The sequence below is a fragment of the Schistocerca americana genome, chromosome X, assembly GCF_021461395.2.
Source record: "Schistocerca americana isolate TAMUIC-IGC-003095 chromosome X, iqSchAmer2.1, whole genome shotgun sequence".
Taxonomy (NCBI): domain Eukaryota; kingdom Metazoa; phylum Arthropoda; class Insecta; order Orthoptera; family Acrididae; genus Schistocerca; species Schistocerca americana.
Genome location: NC_060130.1, coordinates 364,138,279 through 364,164,942, shown reverse-complemented (window position 1 = coordinate 364,164,942; position 26,664 = coordinate 364,138,279). Strand labels below are relative to the sequence as shown.

At 41.5% G+C, this 26,664-nt stretch overlaps 1 protein-coding gene across 1 annotated transcript in view; it reads right to left on the bottom strand.

Annotated features, from left to right (window-relative positions):
* The window catches only part of LOC124556033 (tachykinin-like peptides receptor 86C), a 264,028-nt gene that overhangs the window by 224,079 nt on the left and 13,285 nt on the right, over positions 1-26,664 (bottom strand). The gene's annotated exons all lie outside the window — the stretch shown is intronic.

Genomic DNA, 26,664 nt, shown 5'->3' with positions numbered 1-26,664 from the left:
TACTTTTTAAATCAGTTTGTGCTGGTGAAAAGTCAGAGAATTGTGCACGTGATGCTCAGTAATGACTTTTGCTGTTTATGGCCGTCAGACGAGAAAAACTATTCACGTGACGATGAGTCAATGACCATCGAAACGCGTAGTGGTGTTAAAAATGAAAATAAATTTGACTGAATCAGTGTAATAATATTTCTTTGAATCTAATCAGTCGCAGCCCTTAACTATCAGACCATTAAGGACGACATATTTTTTAGCAGTGGGATGAATACCATGTCTATATTTGGAGATTACAATCCAAACGCAGTTATAAAGTCCCGTGGACCTTCCAGTCCCTACCGTTATACGTGGGACAGTGAAGATCTACCGCCACTCAATGCCGTTCTGGTGCATTAATGGTTACTAGACAAAATACCGTAGATGGTAATGTCTTTGACCCGAACATCCACAATTATGAATATTGTTTACTAGGAAAATTAAATTATTCCTCTTTCATCTCCATTCGTTACATCCATTAGCGTACGGCTATTTCACTATCTGCGAAAACACACGAAAAGAAATTTGAGCCGCCAACATGATTTATCTTAACACTGTTACGTATAGAATTACGTATAGAGGAAGTTTTTAAGTCGGAACATGAGGAAAAGTAAAATAATTTGGAATCAGTTATGTCACAGGACGCTTCTGTCATCCTTTCCCCAGTAAACACAATTGCTTTAAATTGCTTTAACGGCATTTATAGATTATTAAATGCACATACAGCACTGTTTATGTAGCATAACTTCATAAGTCTGATGTAACTCCAAACTGATTATCTTTACCAATTGTACTGAATTATGAAATAGAATTCGAAACAGTAGTGAGGGGGATTCTAGAAAAAAAAAGGACAATTGTTGATATTGAGGGAGAAAACGAACAGTATGACTACTTGAGGCACAATGCTGCATAAAACGTTAATCAAAGTAATAACAGCCCTCAACGTGAAAAATAAAACTTTTTAAGATGATTTCTTTATACGAAATACAGAAAGCAAATGATTAATTAATAAGAAAAGAACTGCTATACCCTTTCAGAATAGCTTTGGTTCATGCTGAACTTTTTCTGAGCTGTTATTATGGTCCACCATAAAGGAACGAATATATGAAACGAAATAGTCCTATTTTATGTGTAAGGTAGCATAACTGTCCATGTCCATGTTTTTTCACAAATTCTTCATGTATTATTAGTTTTTGAATTTATATTGATTACAAGTATAGTAAATTAAAAATCACGGAAGAAAGCATGATTTCATAACTTTTCGTGAAATAAAGGGCAAATTTGTCAACTTGCGGTCTAGTAAATCCTGCAGAACGCATTAAACTGGAAGACTACGTTTCTGGTTGTGTGTTTTCATAACTGATACATAAAAATACTTTCCAGCCGCCTTCTACACCCAGTTTCAGTCAGTACGATAGATCGTAATCAGAATTCAGTTTTTCCCATGCTAGTGGCATTAGGACCCTAGACGTATTTTGTATGTTTATTGAATATTTCTTCTCCATATCCTTCTTAAAAAGTAGCCTTGAAGCGTCTAAGTTCACGTCCACATATGGTTCATTTCTTAATCTAGTATTTTTTCCTGCCCAGTGTAGGCCTTTGTATGTTGTATCCCTATTCTGAAGCCCAAGATCAGAATTGACATGTTTTAAAATACCTTAAGTGCATAATTTTATGAACCTTCTCCTCCTGTTTTCTCATTAAGTCAAGGGAATTACCCCTAAAACCACAAACACAATCTGTTCATATAGCCAATACTACCTAGTGTTCTACACTTTCCGGTAGAGAGCGAGAAGTAAAACATGGCGCCATTCCAAGACAAACGGAAATCTTTGTAGAAGGAATATTCTCTACTTAGTCATATAGATGCAATTATAATCACTTTTCTATTACTTGTATGTGTACAGCCATTCACCAAAAGTAAGCAAAGACAGCAACCTGCATGTGAAAAAAAGAAATAAAACCACGGCGTCGCACGAAATAACGGAAATATTGAAAAGGTCGTACCACTAGGCGGGCTGTACTGTCCGTCTCTGCCCTACGTAAAAATAGTGTCTTAGGACACATCATAAATCCGCTTTCTCGTATCAAGCCGTACAAGCTACTAAACTTGGGTCGTTTTTGTGGGTTGACATTCGTTTCTGGGTCGTAGCGTGTTCCCTGCTGCCATCGTCGTGTGCTAATTTCAACGCCTGGCACAGACGTCGTGCCCCACATACGTCGCGCGCCTTGACTTTCGTCGCTCGCTTTGGAAGCAACGGAGCGTGTTTGTGGAGGCCGTGCCCCGCCGTCGCGGCGTTTGTTTCGTTGGGGACTGTGCACTTCAGTACCACCATCTGCAGGCTATATTGTACCTTTCCTATCTGTAGTTCTCTGATGGGTGAGCAATGGTGACCTACTCTATCCTACATTGTAACGTTGTCTGACATGCTCTGAGCTTGAAAGCGATATTACTTCTTTCATTACATCATTACGCTTCAGTTGTCGTGTTCGTTAACTCAGGAACAAAAGTATCACACTTTGCTGTTCGTTCATCTTATTGTCAGTGCTTATACGAATTAGCCTCTTGTTTGCAGCTATGCTCGCGAACGTAGACGAGATATATACTCGTATATCACGCAGTCAAGTGTTTGATTCTCTGCCGTGTTACACCATGCGACTCCAGGAAGAGCATATAATGTATAAGAGGTATTTAGCTGTATGGTATTATCTTTGGCCCGAAACACGCAGACAAAATTGCTTGCGGAAAAATGCTCCTATCGGAGCACAAAGAAAACGCGTATATGTTCCTATTTATTGAAAAGACTATAGCCGAAAAGTAGAGTGCCAGCTGCCTCATTCTACCTACTTCAGCACCTTCAAAAATTTTCCCAGAAATTTTGGTGTGTGCAACTTACCTCATATCCCACAAGCTGCCCTAACCATAACTCACTAGCTAAAGTTTTCATACGTTTTATGTCATTCCAAATAATTCACCTTTACTGTACTGGGACTAAGATGAACGAGTGCCTTGCACAAGTAGCGAATAAGATCTTTAACGCTGTGTTTAAGTTTATCTGTGGCTCGCTTGCTCACCTGTCATTTGTGCAGAGCTGTGGCACTCTTATTTCAGGCGTGGCAACGAGCAGTTGGTTCTTAGAGAAGAACATTTGTTATTTGTGAATATGAAGGAGGTTATCTGGAATTCCTTTTCACGGAGATTACAACTAGTTTGTAAACATATATTATTGTTTCTATTGATGGAGAAGACTTTCTGGAGGAATTTTTCAAGGTAACCAGTGCATGCGCAAGAATGAATTGTTTGTTTGTCAGAAATATTAACTGAAGGAAACCTTTGTCCCTTACTTAAATAATAACATTTATTATTACTGTTTATGACGCAATTGGCTACAATATCTGTAATTTTTGAGTTGAGAGAAATTCGTAATTGTTAGGGTCTTCTATGTTGTACAGTGTTTTCACAACAATCAGAGTTTAAGTTGTCAAGAAAGACTTCCTTTAAAGTAAAACTCCTAGTAAAGCTTTGAATGTTCCGTCATGTGTGCAATGCTGCTTACGCCACACAAAGCCACAGATTCTCTCCGACAAGCAAAAAGCAAATTTTGTAGTTAGTAGTTTACTTTTTCTTTCGTTGCTGCATCTGCTGATTTCTATTTGCTGTAGAGAGCGTCGGTACGCCAGACACAAAACAACATCCTGAGATTGAGGTAAGGTGCTTTTATTTCAGGGCAGACCTCACTTTGTATTCTTTTTGAGAAAACAGTTTGTACTCAGAATTATCAGTTGTTGTGCTCAGCAAGCAGATGAACTTACACTGAACTATGTACGCAATCTCAAATATCTATTTTTCTTCCGAGTAGAGAAGTATTTTATTTTTGTGGACATTTCAGGTCAGAAGTTGCACTCATGTCGCGCAACTTTCAAAATGTTCTTCAGTATTGTGTTTCAGTTAAATAGTTTTCACTGAGTAGACACTTAGTTACTTTTGGCATTTAATTACATTAGCTTCCTTTATTTCAAATTCAGTATTTCACTAAGTTTAAAGTTTTGTTTCACCACACTGGTCACATACGCAACACATACCCAGCCAACAATCAGTATTACTAAGCAGTTGAATACGATATCTGAAGCACACGTTACTCGAAGAGACAGTTTTTGAAAAAAGAATATTCATAATTTTCATTTATGGATAAATTTCTATAAAAAGCTTACAACTCTCACCCAGTATTCTATCGTTGTAGGTCGCTGACATCAACCCACTTTCAGCTGATCTTTCTTACTGATTCATCTCATTACCTCTTTGTGTCTCTCTGTCATTGTCTCCTGTTTCACAGCCACAGTCCGGTTCGTTATGTCCTACTACTACAATCTCCTCTAATTGTCACCTTTCTGCTCTATTACTGCTAATATCTCATTCCTTCCTTCCTACTGCTGCTGTCTCTTTTCACTGTCACCACCTCCCTCTTCCCCATCGTCATTGTCGTATACTCTGCCTCCCATTATCGCTGGCTCTCATCCACTTCCATTTTCTCTTTCTCTCTATTCGTCCCCCCCCCCTCTCTCCCCACCAGGCACTCTCTCCTTCGCTGTTTTCCTACCACTGTTCGGTCACTGTCAACTATGTTCCACTGACTCTGTATCCTTTCTCTCACACTGCCATTTTCTCCCTCGCTCTTTCTTTAACAACACCATCGCATTTTTGTGCTCGCCACACACCGTATATTACGTGTACAGCTAGGGTAACTTTAACGTCTGTATCTGAATCGCATGAAGATATCAAGTGAATTTTCAAGGTTGTTCGAGATCGGAATGTTACAACTACATAGTAAAAATTACAGTGTAATTGCAAGTTAAAGAACATGACCGGCAACCCCATCGACAAAGTGGTCACGTCCAATACCCGTGCAATACCAGCCACGAGTGGGTTTCTTAATACAGGTTCCCAAGCCTGTAATTTATCTTCTTAACTTAGGTTCCAAAGCCTTGTTGTAATGCATGCCTGCTTACAAAGCCATTTGCTAAGTACCTTATCTCGGATCCTCAGATATGTAGGAATATTTCACGTAGGCAGTAACCAAATAGTTATATCAATTTTGATTTTAAGCTTCTCAACATTGCGGTTTACATTCCCTGAAATTTTTCAGCCACTTCCTGCAGTTCACTTGATACTGTCGGCCAAATGTCGATATTACAGGAACAGGGAGCTTGGAATGCGGTGTTGATCTCACACTCAACGAGCATTTTGGCTTTTGAGCCAATAAAATGAGTGAGCCTTGTCTTGAGGCTGCATCAATTTTATTAGTATTCCCTAAATATGTCAATAATGTTGCAATATTGAGAAGTTTAAAATCAAAATTGACATTAATTTTGCTTGCTCTTTTCATTTTGATTAGTTTGAAATGATTTATGGGAAGCAGTATTTCGAAAATCAAAATGAAAGTGATCTTTTTTTGTAGTTTTGTACGAAAATCATGTTTGAACTGATTTTGTAGAAGATTAGAAAACGGTACGTGAATGATATTTTATACTGGAAAACATTATGTTACTATGTTGTTGTGTCTAACGTTTCATGTTTCTCAAGCCACCAATCAACAGGATATAAGAAGACAAAGTTAAAACTTTATTCGCAGCTCGCTTTTTCCGGATAGTTTTCATCAGTTTATATACCATTGTTAGCCCATGCTGGAAATTAAACCCACTGGTCAGGGGAGAAATTAGAACATATCGCGATTACTAAATGATCCTATAACGAAGCGCGCTGCTCTGCGTTGGATCTTCTCTATTTCTTCTATCAACCCAATCTTGAACGGATCCCACACTGCTGAGCAGTACTCAAGCAGTGGGTGAACAAGCGTACTGTAACCTACTTCCTTTGTTTTTGGATTGCATTTCCTTAGGATTCTTCCAATGAATCTCAGTCTGGCATCTGCTTTACCGACGATCAACTTTATATCATCATTCCATTTTAGATCACTTCCAATGCGTACTCCCAGATAATTTATGGAATTAAGTGCTTCCAGTTGCTGACCTGCTATATTGTAGCTAAATGATAAGGGATCTTTCTTTCTATGTATTCGCAACACATTACACTTGTCCACATTGAGATTCAATTGCAATTCCCTGCACCATGCGTCAATTCGCTGCAGATCCTCCTGCATTTCAGTAAAATTTTCCATTGTTACAACCTCTCGATATACCACAGCATCATCCGCAAAAAGCCTAAAGCCTCAGTGAACTTTCGATGTCATCCACAAGGTCATTTATGAACAGGGCTATTACAAATGATTGAAGCGATTTCATGAATTCACTGTAGCTCCATTCATTGACATATGGTCACGACACACTACAGATACGTAGAAAAACTCATAAAGTTTTGTTCGGCTGATGCCGCACTTCAGGTTACTGCCGCCAGAGCGCTCGAGAGCGCAGTGAGACAAAATGGCGACAGGAGCCGAGAAAGCGTATGTCGTGCTTGAAATGCACTCACATCAGTCAGTCATAACAGTGCAACGACACTTCAGGACGAAGTTCAACAAAGAGCCACCAACTGCTAACTCCATTCGGCGATGGTATTCGCAGTTTAAAGCTTCTGGATGCCTCTGTAAGAACGGGTCGGCCTGCAGTGAGCGAAGAAACGGTTGAACGCGTGCGGGCAAGTTTCACGCGTAGCCCGCGGAAGTCGACGAATAAAGCAAGCAGGGAGCTAAAAGTACCACAGCCTTACCGTTTACAATTGCTACAAGCCCTGACACCCGATGACAAAGTCAAACGCTTTGAATTTTCGGCGCGGTTGCAACAGCTCATGGAAGAGGATGCGTTCAGTGCGAAACTTGTTTTCAGTGATGAAGCAACGTTTTTTCTTAATGGTGAAGTGAACAGACACAATGTGCGAATCTTGGCGGTAGAGAATTCTCACGCATTCGTGCATCAAATTCGCAATTCACCAAAAGTTAACGTGTTTTGTGCAATCTCACGGTTTAAAGTTTACGGCCCCTTTCTCTTCTGCGAAAAAAACGTTGCAGGACACGTGTATCTGGACATGCTAGAAAATTGGCTCATGCCACAACTGGAGACCGACAGCGCCGACTTCATCTTTCAACAGGATGGTGCTCCACCGCACTTCCATCATGATGTTCGGCATTTCTTAAACAGGAGATTGGAAAACCGATGGATCGGTCGTGGTGGAGATCATGATCAGCAATTCATGTCATGGCCTCCACGCTCTCCCGACTTAACCCCATGCGATTTCTTTCTGTGGGGTTATGTGAAAGATTCAGTGTTTAAACCTCCTCCACCAAGAAACGTGCCAGAACTGCGAGCTCGCATCAACGGTGCTTTCGAACTCATTGATGGGGACACGCTGCGCCGAGTGTGGGAGGAACTTGATTATCGGCTTGATGTCTGCCGAATCACTAAAGGGGCACATATCGAACATTTGTGAATGCCTAAAAGAACTTTTTGAGTTTTTGTATGTGTGTGCAAAGCATTGTGAAAATATCTCAAATAATAAAGTTATTGTAGAGCTGTGAAATGGCTTCAATCATTTGTAATAACCCTGTATATTGTGAATAGCAACGGTCCTAAGACACTCCCATGCGGCACACCTGAAATCACTCTTACTTTGGAAGACTTCTCTCCATTGAGAATGACATGCTGCGTTCTGTTATCTAGGAACTCTTCAATCCAATCACCCAATTGGTCTGATAGTCCATATGCTCTCACTTTGTTCATTAAACGACTGTGGGGAACTGTATCGAACGTCTTGCGGTAGTCAAGAAACGCGGCATCTACCAGGGGACCCGTGTCTATGGCCCACTGAGTCTCGTGGACGAAAAGCGCGATCCGGGTTTCACACGATCGTCTTTTTCGAAACCCATGCTGATTCCTACAGAGTAGATTTCTAGTCTCCAGAAAAGTCATTATTCTCGAACATAATACGCGTTCCAAAATTCTACAGCTGATAGACGTTAGAGATATAGGTCTATAGTTCTGCACATCTGTTCGACGTCCCTTCTTGAAAACGGGGACCACCTGTGTCCTTTTCCAACCCTTTGGAACGCTACGCTCTTCTAGAGACCAACGGTACACCGCTGCAAGTAGGGGGGCAAGTTACTTCGCGTACTCTGTGTAAATTCGAACTGGTATCCCATCAGGTCCAGCGGCCTTTCCTCTTTTGAGCGATTTTAATTGTTTCTCTATCCCTCTGTCGTCTATTTCGATATCTACCATTTTGTCATCTGTGCGACAGTCTAGAGAAGGAACTAGAGTTCAGTCTTCCTCTGCGAAACAGCTTTGGAAAAAGACATTCAGTATTTCGGCCTTTAGTCTGTCATCCTCTGTTTCAGTACCATTTTGGTCACAGAGTCTCTGGACATTTTGTTTTGATCCACCTACCGCTTTGACATAAGACCAAAATTTCTTAGGATTTTCTGCCAAGTCAGTACATAGAACTTTACTTTTGCTTGGCCAGTCCTGGCTTACGAGAGAAGTTACAATTACAGAAATCATCTTGAGCGTCCCAGTACATACCACGCAAGTGGTAATATTCGTGGGTGTTGTAACTTTGATGGTATCGAACTCTCCGTCAGGATCCAGGACATACGTAAATTTCAGGCGCAGAATATCGGAATATCGGTTCGTGTTTACGGCCTGGAGAAGAAAACCAAGCCAGATGAGCAGTACAAGAATATAGTAGTCAGCCCCCTCCATTTCTCATAAACAGTTATCATTATGCTTGGATCAAAGAGATGTACTCTCACCTGAATAGCTAAAAGTGTAAAAAAGACATTTCCTTGAAGTGCCTCAATTGTTTCTCCTCAGATAAGTTATTAGCAACGCATCTAGTAGATTGCGCTTCCAAGGACCCGGTACATGTTGTCATGCCTACTAAGAAAAACAAATTCATGAAGTTTAGAAATGCTCACCACCAGAAACGATCCCTGTTTACGCCGACTTCGAATACCTTTTCGTTCCTGTATTAGCTGGTAAGTGTTAACCGCTACAAATCTTATGTCGGGGATAATCCTGCGGTTTGGCTATACTCAGTTTGAAAAACTTTCATTACAGCGACAACGTTCCTATGACAAAATCAAAGGAGAATTAAGATTTGAACAAAAACGCGGTTGACTCTCGTTTTTTGGGCTACCGCTAGATAGGACATCGCGAAGCTCCGCGTAGGAACCATTGTCATCTTACGGGGAAGTTCCGTGGCGAAGCTCACAATACATGCGATTCGAAGTACGAGCTAACAAGGCAAACATCCGTTTTCTTCCATTATTTGAGTATGACGCTCGCACTGCATCTGAACCTCAGTGGTTGAAGGAATGTTTAAAGCTCTTCCTTATATACTCTTCTTCGTCTTTGAAAACGTCAAGAGAAACATGATGCATAGACGTTCGCGGAGGCCTGTATTAAAGTCCTCATATCGCCGAAAATTGTAGAACACAAGTCTTGTGCGAAGGAAGCATCACAGCAATTTTCCTAGCGGTTGCAAATCATCAAGTGATTCGAAACAGTAGACGGTATTTGCATTTTTCATAACATATGACAGTCAGTGTGTGCCGGGACCTAAAGCAACATCTAAATTCACCACATACACCAGTTTTCCTCTTAGCCGTCGGTAAAGTATCCCACATAAACACACCATGGAATCCTGGAATGGTGAATTCGTTTCTAACTAACGTAAAAAGATCAGTACTTGTGAGTTCCCGATCTGGTAAGACTGCTAATGGGCATTTTTTATCTATGAATAGACCAAACACTTCCTGTACAGTTTCAAGTGTAGTCGTTTTGCGATGGCGGCGGCTTCCATATGTGGTTATATCTTCTTGTTCTGCCAACTGTACTTGGGAGTTTTGCGCGTCCCTGACTGTTCGAGCAATAGTTGCAACACCATCAGCGAGGGACCGTACCGTCGAGAGAGCGGAGGAGGCAGGGATGAGGAATAGAAGAAAACCACCAGACGCTTTTGGTTTTGGTAGAACTCGCGTGCTTTAACCGGTCCGCTTCTTCTTCGTACACCCTTCTGCTTCGAAGCTTTTTTAGCTGCATACACTGCTGTCACAATACAGTTCTTCATACACCTCTGCTTCCCACCCTTCTTCTGCTTGTTTAGTGCACAACGTGCAGTATTAATAACTCGCTTGAAACTGATCACTCCTAAACTCAAATTAATTCTTCCAAGCATGTTTTAGCAACTGCACAAGTGCACCAGTGCACTGACCTAGACAAATATCATTTCTTCTGCGTATCGCCGTAGCCTTGCCAGCTAAAATTCTGTGCGCAGTGTGACGACTTGAAAAATCTTCATTTACAGCGTATGCAATGTCGTTTTCTATACACGCTTCGCCGAGTAAATTAATCCCCTTATCAACTTGAGCCAAGTGTTTTTGAAGCTGTGTTCCAAGTTCACAGTAGTTGTATCCCGTAATCTTTAATTGCACTGGTAGTTTGTCTAGAATACCACCACATCCTCTAATGCGTGTCCTAGCACGCATGTTATTCTTCTGTGATTGTGGACTCTACACTACATTATGTAGCAGATCGTTAGCGTCAATCTAACTATTTTTTGCTGCAGGAAAATCAAGCCGTTTGACTATTGCTCTATTTCTCCGACGTCCTATGTGTCTCTCCACGAGAAAACATCACGTTCTGAGCTTTTCTGCAACTCCCATCTGTAGATGCAACCTGCAATTTGTTGAACGCTACTGTCCTTCAAGATATAATTTCTAGTAGTCGTTATTTGCTCCTTTCAAAATGTATATATCTCTGTTACCAGTTTGGCAGGTACGGTTTCTCAAATGCTGTCTTGTGCTGAGTACGTACCAAATCACCTACATTAAATTTCTGGTTGTGTAGATCCAGAATGTTAATGCGATTGTACACCGTGTCCATGAATCCATTATCACAAACATAGATTGGTCTTATTTTTATTGTACTATGTTTAGTTCTGCTATACTGAGCAATTAATCGTGGGAGGTTATCTGCTCATGTGTATGAGCCGTGAATGTTAAAACGCATCCACATTGACCTTTCATTGTTCTGTTCAGACGTTCCACTATACTCGCCTTCAGGTGAGTGAACGTTGAATCTTGTATTCCATACCGCTGCATCACAGTCTTGAAATACCTATTGTAAAACTTTCCACCATGATCGGTTTTTTGAGGCTCACCGGGCATCGATTCGTCCCTGTCTGCAGCAAACTCTCAAACACGTCTGCAAAATTTGTTCCTGGTTTTGTTTTAAAGGGTAATGCCCTGGCAAATTGGGAATATTTATCAATAACCATTAAAATATATTTGAGTCCATTATTCTCATGTGAATCTTCCCTCATGTTTACAAGATCAGTCTACCATAAATCATCCAAACCTTTAATCATAACATGTTTTGTGTGCTGGTTTGTATGGTTCTAGAACTACTGTCTCCATACTTACTCGATTATACCTCTCGCTCCCTAAGCTGAGAGATATCTGAAAAAGCCTCAATCCAATGAGCTGTATTACTTGAGGCAGGCCGGTCTGGGTGGCCGAGTGGTTATAGGCGCTACAGTTTGGAACCGCGCGACCGCTACGGTCGCACGTTCGAATCCTGCCTCGCGTATGGATGTGTGTGATGTCCTTAGGTTAGTTAGGTTTACGTAGTTCTAAGTTCTAGGGGACTGGTGACCTCAGAAGCTAAGTCCCATAGTGCTCAGAGCCATTTGAACCAACTTGAGGCAGCTGATGCCATGAGCATACGTAGTCGATTATTAGCTCGTTGGGGTCGTCATAATACATATACTGCGGGATTCGATTGTTCACTGATTCATGCTCAATGTCAACACCATCACCGCTGCTGTTATTGTTGTTTTCACCATCAAGTATTGGCTTTATAATGTTTTCTAATTTCTTGTTGCACTGGTGTTTCGCAGTCTTATGTACATCAGTCAAATCTAGTATTTCACGGTAAATGTCCTTGTTATTAACGGATTAATTTAGGAGTTTTTCCGTAAGTCTTAGGAAAATAAGATTCATTAAGTCAGGTGTTCTCCCAAAATGCCTATGACCAATCTCTATTGTGTCATTAGTTACGGTTATAGGCTGTGTACCCAGTATTATTCCTTCACCTGATGACGCCGAAAGTTTTAGCTCTTGGTTGGTTGGTTGGTTTTGGGGGAAGGAGACCAGACAGCGAGGTCATCGGTCTCATCGGATTAGGGAAGGACGGGGAAGGAAGTCGGCCGTGCCCTTTGAAAGGAACCATCCCGGCATTTGCCTGGAGCGATTTAGGGAAATCACGGAAAACCTAAATCAGGATGGCCGGACGCGGGATTGAACCGTCGTCCTCCCGAATGCGAGAGTTTTAGCTCTCTGGCTAGGGGCGTGATAGATAATGAATTCGTCAACGGCAACACCATCGTTATCGTGTGATTTTGATTTTGCTGAGAGCTGTCGATGCATATGAATTTCCCTCAAACGGCTTTCCGCGTCTGAATGACTTTCTGCTCTGTTGACATCTCGCCCCCCAAATAGCTTCAACCTTTCCAGTTAGGTCATTTACTTTCTTACCGATATCATTAACTATCTCATTTATTGTGTTGATCATTCTCAGAAGAGTCCGGTAATGCTCAGTACCTTGTTAACAACTTGGGTCGATCGCTTCGTGGGACATGTGCCAAACTTTAACCCTACCACCAGCTCTTACCAACTGAAATCTGACCACGCCACGGTTTCCCAGTCGACAAGTATCCACGCCATATGGTCATAAACCCAGGAGAGGTGCTGTAGGCGATGTCGTGATGTTAGCAAAGGTATTCCCGTCGGTCGTGCGCTGCCATAGCCCATTAACGCCAAATTTCGTCGCATTGCCCTAACAGATACTGTCGTTGTACGTCTCACGTCGATTTATGCTGTTATTTCACGCTATGTTGCTTGTCTGTTAGCACCAATACTTCTCCACAGAGGCCCAGCTCTCGGTCGTTAAGTGAAACCATCGGCGACTACATTGTCCGTGGTGAGAGGTAGTGCCTGATATTCGGTATTCTCGGCACACACTTGAGACTGTTAGTCTCGGATAGTATATTGAATTCCGTAACGATTTTCGAAAAAAAATGTCACAAGCGCCTGGCTCCAAATACAATCTGCGTTAAAAGTATGTTAATTCCCATCATGTGGTCATAATCATGCCGGAAACCTTTCCACGTGAATCACCTGAGTACTAATGACAGCTCCGTCAACGCACTGTCGTTTTATATCTTGTTTAGGTGATACTACAGCCTTCCGTACATGTGCATATCGCTATCCCATGACTTTAGTCACCTCAGTGTAAGTGTCTTCAGAGCTGCAGTACTCATTTGGGAGTAAGCATACAGGCCGCGAAGGAGTCCTGGCACCTTACAGCTTGTTGGAACGTCATCGCCACAGGTCGCGTGCTGTGCTGGCAGGTGAGTAATGCGCAGGCCGCCCAGACACTGTGTGTTGACCCTGCGCACCTTGAACCTCAGTGCTCTAGAACACAAGCCGTCGCACGTTCAGGTAGAGAGTGTCATCTATAGTCCAGGATATCAGTTATCTTGAAGACAACGGCGGTCGTCCACTACGGATCGACGAAGACAGTAGCAGGTGCCCACAAGCCAGTTAGGAGCCTGCGTGGGCTTATCATGCATGGTGCGTGTGAAGATGGCAGCTTGCATATCATCAGCCATGACTCAGTAGTGGAGGAGAGCTGGCTGCTCACCAGTCTATTCCCGCAAGATGATCCAGTACCCTAATGGCAGACCACGGTAGTCGTAGGGAGATGGCGGCACGAGGACACTTTTGATATCAAATTGACATCCAAATTAATTAAATTGATCAGTTAATCACCCCTGACTATGCCCACCCCACCCCGGATGATGTTCTGTATGTTTCTCAGCCCCCCATTACTCCTCCCCCCCCTTTCCCTTCCCCACATACCCTATTGACGGGAATTTCAAATTTGGCGGGAATTTACAATTTTGATGGGAACTTCTTTGTCCCAGGGCTGTGCTGACGTCCCACCGCACCCCCCACCCGTCAAATGGTGGTAAATTAAAAATGGCGGTGCCATTTCCGAACTCGAACCCTGGTCCTTCTGGATGAAAAGCCCAGGGCGCCCCCCAACGCATGGAAACTGGCCATAGGCAGGAGGGGAAGGTTAGGTTAGTGTGCTTTATTTATTTTCGTTGGGACACTGGCATAATGATCGATCCTAATTACGTAATTAAACACAAAGTCCAAGCCTAATTACACAACTATATGCGTAGCGCTACACAAGGTCCGCCTAAATTAGCAATACAGCTCAAAAATTGGCCACACCATAGAACTGGTGTTATCGTGATGGGAAAAATTCGCAATACCACTCGCTACGTGTGGCAGACGTACACAAAATAAATAGTAACTCTACATAGGAGGATTCCTTTACCTAAAAATCTAAGTAAATCTCTCTGTTCCACATGTGAATTAGCAGGAAAAATGCTGAATTGGAAGGTAATATCTTTATTTGAGGCGGGAAATGTGCTCAACTGACGCGATGTTGATGCTGGACAGAGAGGAGTTTAATAAGTCTATTGTCTGTAAGCATACGACTAAGGACTACATGAGGGTTGGAGGGATGTGTTCATAAACGAACGTAGAGGGAATACGATTCAGCAAATAATGCAGTGAGCTTCCTCTACTTTTTTGTATGTCTATGTCTACGCGAGTTTGATGGATGGCTGCCATAACTCTCACCCAATCCTCTCGCTCGTGGATGCATCTTCAGATGCTACCCCAAACGTACTTCATTGCGGATCCCACAGGGGGAGGACTGGGTCGGGATTATTCGAGCAATCCGAAACACAGGCTTAGATGTAGACATTATATGCCGTCATCGTGGATCATTAAGAGTATAAAAGTAGGCGTGATGGACACAGAAAGATGACATGGTTTGCTGTTATTACTGGCGAATCTCAAAAATATTGTTACGAAATATCGGTAATATAACATCCATCGAATTACAAAAAATGGCTCTGAGCACTATGGGACTTAACTTCTGAGGTCATCAGTCCCCTAGAACTTAGAACTACTTAAACCTAACTAACCTAAGTACATCACACACATCCATGCCCGAGGCAGAATTCGAACCTGCGACCGTAAGGGTCGCGCGGCTCCAGACCGTAGCGCCTAGAACCACTCGGCCACTCCGGCCGGCATGCATCGAATATGTTATGCTCTTTAGGAGGATGTTTAATTCTGCTTACATGACCTACAGAATCGCTTCGCGAAGTGTTTTTCGCTATTAGCGGGCCTGTATCATTGTCGAAAGTAATGTACAAGCTGTTGAAATCGAGACTTTACGATTGGATATTTTCATGCATAGTCTCTATATGTGTGTGCGTGTATTTCTGTCAGCGGTGGACGGTTCCGGTTAGAACGCACAACTTGCTAACTGTTCGTCTATATTTAATGCTGCCGAGGTCCGCACTCAGTAGGTACGGGGAGGGGAATCGCTCACGGTCCAGGATGCTATATGCAGTCCAAAAAATGTCAACTGACGAATAATTTATTACTGGGATAAAAAATATATGAAAACTACAGTTTGCAGATGTCCTGTGGTTGTGGGGGCGTAACAGGGTTGGGGGGTTTAAACAAAAATAGCGAAGCTCATCTAGTGAGTGATAAGAGCGGATACTTAAAGGGGAAAAGAATATCAGAGCAGCAGCAGAAATGAACTCTGTACACATGTCAACTCCCTGTGGCAGATCCCTACATCGTAGAGTGGAAGTCAGATGAACGTGTAGAACTGTGTCAGATTTTGAGTTTCCATCAAGTGCGTCACTATATGAGTCTGCAGACAGGCGTCTCTGGTGTGCTGTAGCAGTACACGGATTTGCTTAAAGACTACGAAATTTCAAACTGCACCACTCGCCGAGTCTCATCTAGATATGAGGCGAGTTTTACTATACTTTTCATGATCTTTGAATCCGAAATGCACGGATGTAGATCATCAGGAAGACGGGAATTCTTAGGCTTTTTTAAAAGGCAGGTGTATAGAACACGCAAATATCCTCGTATAAAATCGAACAACGCATGGGCATGGCTGCAATATGGCCATATACATACGGTAAAATATCAAAAAATACGAAAAAAGACATTAAGTCGATAATAATCGACCAAAACCTGGTATAATTACGACAAATTAATGATAAATACGTAAAATTGAGGGAAATACGACAAAATATGTAAAACTGTGAAAAAACTTGCTAAATTACTTAAATTGAGTGAGAATACATAAAATTAGAGAAAAAGCACCGCGAAATGCGGGGAACTGAGGTGGTCTGGTGGGGGGGGGGGGGTGGTAACTCGGCCACTTAAGACCGAGAAAAGCTTAAAAATTTATGATCTGGCTGAATCCACTTTCAACCTTCCTCCTCCCCCCGTAAACTATTTAGGTTTTCGTAATACACACTCCTACAAAATTGAAATACGTATTACACAGAGGCGCCATATTAAAGCAGTCAAAACATAAGCGTCCTGATCCATAACTGTACTCTCACACATGCAGTCGAATATATATATTTCCGAATTACGGCCGGTTCTCACAAACAGTAGTATTCCATATGTATTCAAGAGAAGAATCATTGCGTTTATCAGACTTAAACCATTCCTTGGAGTGTTCTGTAGGAGAGTGGAAAGATATCACATATATCGCCTTTAATAGTGGGAGGGGGTGTGTACTCGAGAGATGTGGCGTTAGGATGAAATTGCTATATTATCCTGCTCAGTAAAACTATCTAACATGAGACCAGGACTTCTTTGTGTAAGGGGAATGCTACCAGAGTTGTGGTGATACTACTGTAAACAGCAATAATTTTGTTACATCTCCTTTGTGTACTGAGAGTGATGCTTCCTCCTGTAAGTAGGCTGTTTAGGTTCTTATACTGGTAACGCCACCGCCACATAGCGCTCTTTATGAAAATCACTGGCTGTGCTGTGTGCAGTCTGTGGCTGGGTGGCATTGTTGGAATTTGCTATTGTAGTGTTGGGCAGTTGGCTGCTAACAGCGCGTAGCGTTGCGCAGTTGGAGGTGAGCCGCCAGCAGTGGTGGATGTGGGGAGAGAAATGGCGGAGTTTTGAGAGCGGATGATCTGGACAGAGACAGCAAATTTGTAAGGCTGGATGTCATGAACTGATATATATAACATGACTTTTGAACAATATTAAGGTAAATACATTGTTTTTTCTCTATCAAAATCTTTCATTTGCTAACTATGCCTATCAGTAGTTAGTGCCTTCAGTAGTTTGAATCTTTTATTTAGCTGGCAGTAGTGGCGCTCGCTGTATTGCAGTAGCTTGAGAAACGAAGATTTTTGTGAGGTAAGTGATTTGTGAAAGGTATAGTTTAATGTTAGTCAGGGTCATTCTTTTGTAGGGATTATTGAAAGTCAGATTGCGTTGCGCTAAAAATATTGTGTGTCATTTTAGTGTTGATCAGAATATGTAAAGAGCGAAATGCGAAATGTCTGAGTACGTTCAGTTCTGCTCAGCTGTTTCAAAATCAAATAACGTAGGGGCTTACCAGCACAATAATTCATAAATTTTTCTAAGGGGACGTTTCATGTGTCGACCCTTAGCCGAGGATACCTCCCTGGAATCTTCTGATTTTTTCTTGTAGTTTGTGTAATTAGTGTAGTTACCGTTTATTGCTAGCGCGTAATTGTAGAGAGAATCTGCTTTGTAGTTGTAGTTTTTCATTGTTGTACAGTAAAACAGTTTTGGCATGAATGTAGATTTGCGCCAAGTATTTTGCAGAAGAGAAATTTGTTAACATCCAGTATTGATTTAAGTGTCAGGAAGTCATTTCTGAAAGTATTCGTATGGAGTGTAGCCATGTATGGAAGTGAAACATGGACGATAAATAGTTTGGACAAGAAGAGAATAGAAGCTTTCGAAATGTGGTGCTACAGAAGAATGCTGAAGATTAGATGGGTAGATCACATAACTAATGAGGAAGTATTGAATAGGATTGGGGAGAAGAGAAGTTTGTGGCACAACTTGACCAGAAGAAGGGATCGGTTGGTAGGACATGTTCTGAGGCATCAAGGGATCACCAATTTAGTATTGGAGGGCAGCGTGGAGGGTAAAAATCGTAGAGGGAGACCAAGAGATGAATACACTAAGCAGATTCAGAAGGATGTAGGTTGCAGTAGGTACTGGGAGATGAAAAAGCTTGCACAGGATAGAGTAGCATGGAGAGCTGCAACAAACCAGTCTCAGGACTGAAGACCACAACAACAACAATTTTGCAGCTGCGCGTGCAGTTAACGAGATATTATTTTCAGTTCTTTTCTGTGTTATCGTGTGAAACATTGTGACAATAATGGCGTGTGAAAAACGTAACACTAGGCTCCAAAGTAAACTGAGAAATAATAGTGACGACAATTGTAGCTTATCAGCACCACTGTGTAATGAATTAACAGACATTCAAAGTAGTAATTTGGTAATTGTGCATAGGGAAATGGAGCGGGCGGCAAATAATGGTGTAGACAGTGAAACAAGTAGTGAACAGGGAAGCATTATCGATCAATCGGTCGGCAACAGCTCGCTTCAGTAATCCGAAATGACAACACAATATTGGAAATACTGTAGACTCAGGTTTTGGGTCCTCACCGTTTTCTCAAATGAGTCAAGACACATTTTCTGCTTGTCAAAATGTGAATGTTGCCGTTGAAAATGCACTGCGAAAAAGCATAGAGAAACACATTCCAGACACTAATACATTATTGTTGCAATTAATGCAACAAATGGAACAAAATCCAAGACAAACACAGCAACAGCTTCAAAAGTTAGACACCACGCTTGAACAAACACGTGAAGGTTTAAATGCTGAGTTACTTAAAATCGAATCTAAATGTCAAAAAGTCTGTAATGACGTAAAAACACAAATTTGTGAGCATTTCCAACCTATTTTTTCGCGGCATGAAAGTGCATTACAGAATCACGAAGCAGCCATAAAAGAACTGCAAATTATTTTTCATGAAAATCACGAGACCATGCGGGCTAAAATTGACTCAGTTGCATCTACCGATTCGGTTACGCTACTTGCAAAAACGCAGGAAAACTTAAAGGACACAGTAGATACTCTGAAAATTGGTTCAGAAAGACACATGGAAGAAATTAGTTCATTATCAGACAAAGTAGTCGAACTTTCGGATCAGGTAAATAATTTATCTACGAAAGTAGATGATAATCTGAATGGCACAAGACCGGTAGTCTTTAATGATACAGAATAGTACGAACAAATTAGGAAATTCAAACAAAATCAGAATCAAATTAATACGCAACACCAGAGAGAAATCCGGGAAAGTACAAGATCAGTTGACACAGGTAATACAAGAACTACATATTTCAGAGGACACTCGCGCTCCAATATGGGAAGAGGGACATAGAAATACGGAACAGCCACAAAATAATAACAAAGGGCACTTCGGAAATTACGAAAGAAATTGGCAAGGTACACCGAATTTTGAGATGGAACTGCCGAAACGACGTAACAACGACCGACATGCGACTCGCTGACATGATGATTTTGACTATAAGCTGTTTATTACTACACGTAAATTCAAAATATTTAAGAATTCCGGCAACGACATTCATCCACAAGCGTGGCTTTAACAATTCTCTCATTGTTTTCTCCCCAACTGGTCATTAGAGCACAGATTAGAATTTATGTGTGGCTATTTAGAGAATGAACTAGCTGTAAGAATGCGACCAATCATTCACGATTGTCACAGTGAAGGAGAATTTTATCATGCCTTCCTCTCAGCATATTGGTCTCAAGCTACACGAGAGCGAGTAAAATATAGCATCATAATGATAAAACATTTCGAACAATCTGAATTTTCCAGTCTTGTGAAATATTTTGAAGACATGTTGCACAAGAATCAGTACCTGTCAAACCCATACAGCCCCTCAGAACTCATCCGCATTTGCTTAATCAAATTGCCCGAACATTTACGACATATTGTTTTCGCAGTACGTTGCAAAGACGACATTGAAGCTTTTCAGGGACTGTTACAAGAACTGGAAATTGACACTGACAATCGCGGGACGCGAAAACAAGAACACAACAATTACAGGTCACATCCGTCACAATTCCATGATGAAACAAATAATAACTGGACACGATAAGGCTATTCTTACAACGTAAATCGTGACCAAAACAGACACCACCCGTATGGCAACCGTTGGCAGAGTAGTAATAATTACAGGGAAAGATCACCTCTCCGTTGTAATGACTATCACAGAGACAATCAGAGAAACAGACGATAAGGGAACCAGAACTATTATTATCAAGGGTGACAGAATAACTTCAGACACAACGGTCCACCGCGCAGTTACGATTCAGGGAGAAATTCTCCACCACGTGACCGACAAAAAAGAAACTATGGAATCTACCGACATGACGACAGACGATATAATCGTAACGACAGACCTGAATTTCATCAGAACTGGAGAGATTCAAACAGGGCAGGGCTCTCTCGGCAAGGTGAATTTGTAGAAGTTAGGTCTCCTAATCCCAATAACGACGCACTCCAACAAAGAGATAGCAGACAATGACTCGCACCGCAGGCAGCCACGTGCGCCGGCTGGCTCAGAGAAAAATAACATAGACGCTAACCTTGAAAAAAATTTTAGCATTCCTTACCGACGTATACAGCATGATAATTGCTTTGAAGTTGAAACTCTGCGTACTATTAAGAGTAAAGGTTTACACCATATTTCACATGTAAAACCGTTTATTGAAAGATAATCTGCTTTTTAACTTAGTCTTTGCTATAAAATTTTCATTTCACGTTACTAGTACGCTTCGTCAGACTTAGAAACTGTTAACATGCAACTATGTTTTAAAGTTAACTATCCAGTCTAGAACCTAGGGAACATATATAGACAGTAATTACGAATGCATTGTTATAGTGAACAGACGACACAGTGTTCTTGTGTGTGTACATTCTTGCTTGTTAGTTGTATGATTACGTAACGACTATAAGGCTCACATACTTAGAGCATATATCAGTACTGCTAACAAGATTTTAATGCAACATTTTGGTTTACATGAGAATACATTCTGGATTTAAAGTACTTTGTGTGAGATTAAAGATGACTTAGCATTTGGTTTCTATGACCGCTACACGATTATATCACGACGCTACTAATGTGTGACACAATTTACATTGTTGCTTTTGTGCTGTATCTGCTTTATATCTGCACAGTTTTTCTGAATTCTTCTAGAAAGTAAAACATGTGTTAGTAGTAACCTTTGTGGTATAGCTACAATGAGACAGCTTTTTTTTGTAGCACAACAATACGTTACAGTGTAGTACTTTCTTGATACGGTACTGTACGTAATAAATACGATATCTACATGCATAGCATTTCGCTTTTGTTTATTACGAGGTAAGTACATTGACTTCCACAGAACTTTGCTTAAGGACTACGATAATTACGACACTTGGTACATTTTTTACCCTTAAGTAATGACAGAGATTATGTTACAACAAGACGCACAATTTAGCGCATTAGTACACGTATTTGAGTGATTAATTTTGTACTTAAAATATTTATTTTTAAAGATTTTTGAATTACAAAGAAAGTTTTCCGTGATACATTTCATTCCATTGCTGTAATCTGTAACACCTGAAGGTATAAATACAGTACTCCTCAGGGGGGTACACGCTTACTTTGAGTACCATGTGTTTGGCAAGCACAAGGAGCCCTACCTAATATGGTATTTGCTTATACAACTTTACACATCGGTATCATATTTCTCTAACACCTAAATTACATAGCTATCTGATCATTTAACTGAGAGAGACAAACATTTTTTTCACCACATCAGTGACACATGTTTACGTAATTACACAGTTGGATAACTTCACACATATGAAATTGCATTTTGTCTGTACTTTGTGAACTCTTCATATTTTTTCGGAACCACTGTGATACTATGAGAGCTTTGAATGATGTATTTGGTATGGGATCATGATTTTTAAAGTACATTTGAAGTACGAGGTGCATTCAAGTTCTAAGGCCTCCGTTTTTTTTTCTCCAGACTGGAAAGAGATAGAAACGTGCACATAGTTTTAAAATGAGGCCGCATTCATTGTCAATACATCCCAGAGATGGCAGCACTGTATGGCAGATGGAATTTTACCACCAGCGGCGAGAATGAGAACTGTTTTAAATACTTAAAATGGCGACGTTTTCCTTATTTGAACAGCGTGGAATCATTCGTTTTCTGTATTTGCGTGGTGTGAAACCAATTGAAATTCATCAACAGTTGAAGGAGACATGTGGTGATGGAGTTATGGATGGGTCGAAAGTGCATTCATGGGTGCGACAGTTTAATGAAGGCAGAACATCGTGTGACAACAAACCGAAACAACCTCGGGCTCTCACAAGCCGGTCTGACGACATGATCGAGAAAGTGGAGAGAATTGTTTTGGGGGATCGCTGAATGACTGTTGAACAGATTGCCTCCAGAGCTGGCATTTCTGTGGGTTCTGTGCACACAATCCTGCATGACGACCTGAAAATGCGAAAAGTGTCATCCAAGTGGGTGCCACGAATGCTGACGGACGACCACATGGCTGCCCGTGTGGCATGTTGCCAAGCAATGTTGACGCGCAACGACAGCATGAATGGGACTTTCTTTTCGTCGGTTGTGACTATGGATGAGACATGGATGCCATTTTTCAATCCAGAAACAAAGCGCCAGTCAGCTAAATGGAAGCACACAGATTCACCGCCACCAAAAAAATTTTGGGTAACCACCAGTGCTGAAAAAATGATGGTGCCCATGTTCTGGGACAGCGAGGGCGTAATCCTTACCCATTGCGTTCCAAAGGGCACTACGGTAACAGGTACCTCCTACAAAAATGTTTTGAAGAACAAATTCCTTCCTGCACTGCAACAAAAACGTCCGGAAAGGGCTGCGCATGTGCTGTTTCACCAAGACAACGCACCCGCACATCGAGCTAACGTTACGCAACAGTTTCTTCGTGATAACAACTTTGAAGTGATTCCTCATGCTCCCTACTCACCTGACCTGGCTCCTAGTGACTTTTGGCTTTTTCTAACAATGAAAGACACTCTCCGTGACCGCACATTCACCAGCCATGCTGCTATTGCCTCAGCGATTTTCCAGTGGTCAAAACAGACTTCTAAAGAAGCCTTCGCCACTGCCATGGAATCACAGCGTCAGCGTTGTGAAGAATGTGTACGTCTGCAGGGCGATTACGTCGAGAAGTAACGCCAGTTTCATCGATTTCGGGTGAGTAGTTAATTAGAAAAAAAATCGGAGGCCTTAGAACTTGAATGCACCTCGTAGATGACACTATTGAAATGAGCAGAGAATTTTTTTTAGGTTTTGAAATTATTGCAGGAAGCTACGACGTTTTTGAGATTTGGCTGAGTTTTTTTTATGATATTATTACGATGACGATGTGTATTATGCTGTTGAGGTATGTTTATGATCAATAAGATGATGCTACCATTTATGAGGAATGTGATTATGTGTTTATATGTATATGAATAATGAATAGAAGTTAGGGACTCTTGTTTGTGAAAAAGGATGTTGGAAACCAAGAATCGTAATTTAAGGGTTATGAAATGTGTGTAAATGCGTGAATGTATCACAATGCCGGCGAAAATTTTTTGTACACTGTTATATTTACAGGATTTTGTTTCTACACATTTGTAACGCAAATTCTCGACCTGTGAAATTTTCATATGAGTCTGTCACTGTAGCGGAGACTGCTGTCGTAAATGTTTCGTAAGTGACCTAGACGTAATGCGTAATGGGCGCCCAGCTGGGCGATAGTCGCCTGAAAACGTAAAGCCATTAGGTGGAGAAAAAAAAGAGGCCATTAACCTCGCTATTGACATTCCTTTGCAGAAAGCATCACAAATATGACACGCTATTACTTGGAAACATATGATTATACTGTGGAGCACGTACTTCGTGCTACTTACTGAAATACTTATGAATTGATGGGAAATATTCTTACATCTGCACACCTGATTATGACAAGTGTCTTTCTAAGAGAGGTGAGAGAATTTCTACTAACTTATGAAATGCCACATGACTATTGAATGATATTGTTATGCTTTGCTTTACATAGTTGGTTATTTCATTTGATATCTGTTTTCCAGCTGTGTTGCAGCATTGGTTTTATAAAATAAAATTAAATGCGTTTGCTAATGTGAACACTTTCTGTCAACAGATCTATTAAATAATAAAAATAAATCAGAATATGTAAAGAGCGAAATGCGAAATGTCTGAGTACGTTCAGTTTTGCTCAGCTGTTTGAAAATCAAATAACGTAGGGGTTTACCAGCACAGTAGTTCATTAATTTTTCTAAGGGGACGTTTCACTTCGTAAGAAGTTGCTGCTTCTTCGTTTGCATTTTCCTGCAGCAGTGTGTGTGTGGTACCTGGTTGTATCGCCGGCCTGGGTGGCCGAGCGGTTCTAGGCGCTACAGTCTGGAACCGCGCGACCTCCACGGTCGCAGGTTCGAATCCTGCCTCGGGCATGGATGTGAGTGATGTCCATAGGTTAGTTAGGTTTAAGTAGTTCTAAGTTCTAGGGGACTGATGACCTCAGAAGTTGAGTCCCATAGTGCTCAGAGCCATTTGAACCATTTAAAATAAAAATAAAAAATTTTTTTTGAACCTGGTTGTATCAGCTGTCGGAAATATTCAAGTCGGTTCTTGTTCGCTCTGTTTCCTAATGGGACATAGCCACATCCATCACAACCAATGCTACTGTTACCACTACCGGTCCTCCTTCTTATACTACTACGTATGATATGCACGATTAACGTGGGAAGTGTGATTGAGAGTACGTACGTTTCCAACTTAAAAAGATGAATAAAATTTACTAATTACATATGAGAAAGAACAACAGTCTCCAGACTTCGTCCTAGTTGGTTTATAAGCAGCCCTAGCGGTGGATACACACTGAGAATGTCTTCCTAGGACGCAGGAATAATGTAGAAGAAAGTAGTTTTATCATTTTAAAGTTTGTCACCATAGTGATTGGGGTACGAAACTTGCTGGTTGGTTGTATGGCTGATGTTGGACAAATATATCCTGCATCTGAGTATTAAGAGCGTTGCATTCCGCACGACTAATATTTATGAAAAGGTACGGCTTTAAAAATATAGAATATTTTTAGCTGCAGAGTCATGTGATCATCAGAGTGTGCGTTTATACTCTGCGATCATTTCCCTCCCGCTAGTACCTTGATGGTACATTTTTTTTAAAAAACGTGTGTGAAATCTTATGGGATTGAACTGCTAAGGTCATCAGTCCCTAAGCTTACACACTACTTAACCTAAATTATCCTAAGGACAACATACACACCCATGCCCGAAGGAGGACTCGCACCTCCGCCGGGACCAGCTGCACAGTCCATGACTGCAGCGCTCTAGACCACTCGGCTAATCCCGCGCGGCTCTTCCTGGTACTGACTCCAGACAGTGGAATAATGCTTCAGAATTGATTGCACGGTTTGTTTACGTGAAACGTTTCAAACTCCATACATCTGCCCCTCCATTATGTATGAGCCATACGTTTCTTCGTAACCATCTGTTATACCAACGCAACACTCTCATGTTTACTATACACCGATAAGAGGTGCGACCCTCCCCGTCACGCACGCGTCTGGTGAGATCTTGTGCTTTTGGATGGGTACTGTCGGTAAGATTCGTGTTGCAGGGACGACTGGTCAAGGACAACGTTGGAGGTATCTGTGAATCTCCGACTTCATCCTACGAATGCGACAGTACTCTGTGGCGTCCATTCACATAGGAAAAGTTGGCGAGTCGCAATCGTAGATTCTGCACTGTAACAGATGCTCTGGAAATATGTAAATAACCTCTTTGCATCGGTATAGGACCGTGTTGGGTATACTTTGGTGTATATGGTCGAATGAATGTGCTGCACAGTCATCTATCTACATTCGTGATATAGTATATGATACTTTAAAAGTAGTGGAAGGGTGATTTAGCGATTATGCAGAAATTGGGAAGCATTCTGCCATGTCATTGGCTGGCGTTGAAATTAAGGAACTACTGGTATACTTTGATGTATATAATCGAATGGACGTACTGCACAGTCATCTATCTGCAATTGCAATCTAGTACATGGTACTTTAAAAGTAGTGGGCCCGCATCTCGTGGTCGTGCGGTAGCGTTCTCGCTTCCCACGCCCGGGTTCCCGGGTTCGATTCCCGGCGGGGTCAGGGATTTTCTCTGCCTCGTGATGGCTGGGTGTTGTGTGCTGTCCTTAGGTTAGTTAGGTTTAAGTAGTTCTAAGTTCTAGGGGACTTATGACCACAGCAGTTGAGTCCCATAGTGCTCAGAGCCATTTAAAAGTAGTGGAAGGGTGATTTAGTGATTATGCAGAAACTGGGAAGCATTCTGCCATGTCACTGACTGGCGTTTAAATTACGGAACAACAGGTTAAATTGCTAAAATTGATGTAGCTATCAACTGCTGCGTGTATTACAGTACATTGTCCTATATCAACGGCGTCTATCCCAACAAGTCCGTCTATACCGCTACCATCCACCACCCACCACCTTCCTCTGCGAGG